The sequence below is a fragment of the Citrus clementina genome, unplaced genomic scaffold (genome assembly GCF_000493195.1).
Source record: "Citrus clementina cultivar Clemenules unplaced genomic scaffold, Citrus_clementina_v1.0 scaffold_5, whole genome shotgun sequence".
Taxonomy (NCBI): Eukaryota; Viridiplantae; Streptophyta; class Magnoliopsida; order Sapindales; family Rutaceae; genus Citrus; species Citrus x clementina.
Window position 1 is genome coordinate 16,921,546 of NW_006262201.1, and position 877 is coordinate 16,922,422.

Here is an 877-nt window from a genome sequence, read left to right on the forward strand (position 1 = left end):
AATTGTGCTCTTAATCTAATGATTTGAGCAAGAAATCTAGCAAACGCAACACCACGACTAGAAAGTATAAAGACATGTGACCATCTATTTGATGCATTTATTAAGACCAAGAAATAACGAAACGGTCCACAACTTCGATGTATAGGGCCACATATATCCCCTTGGATTCTTTCTAAAAATTTAGGAGATTCTAGACTTACTTTCTTGGAGATGGCCGAATTATTAATTTGCCTTGAGAACAAGCAACACATGGACTTTCAATTGGCAAAAGAATCTTCTAGTTCTTTGATTGATGTCCATGTAAATTGTTTATAATACGGCGCATCATGATTGATCCAGGATGCCCAAGTCGATCATGTCAAAGTTTAAAAATCTTTGGATTAAATAACTTCTGGTTCATTGTAAAATTTATCCTTATTGTTCTTATTTTTGTATGATACAAGTCAGAAGAAAGAGAAGGTAGTTTTTCCAATACATGCTTCTGGCATGAAATAATTGAAGTAATGCAAAGAAATTCAAAATTACCTTCACTAGATGTTTCAATGTGGTATCCATTTTGACGAATACCCTTGAAACTAAGCAGATTTATGCTGGATTTGTTGGAGTATAAAGCATCATCTATTTGTAATTCTGTTCCATTTGGTAACATGATATTAGCTCTTCCGGAGCCTTCAATTAAATTAGCAGAACCAGATGTTGTAATAACATTAGCCTTAGATAATATTAAATTATGGAAATATTTTTTATTTCATAGAATTGTGTGCGTTGTCGCACTATCCACCAAACATCCATCTTCATTATTCACCAAGTGATTGTTCAAATTCATTGTATATCTTCACACACGGATATAAAATAAGTCATTTGAATATGAAAAAAA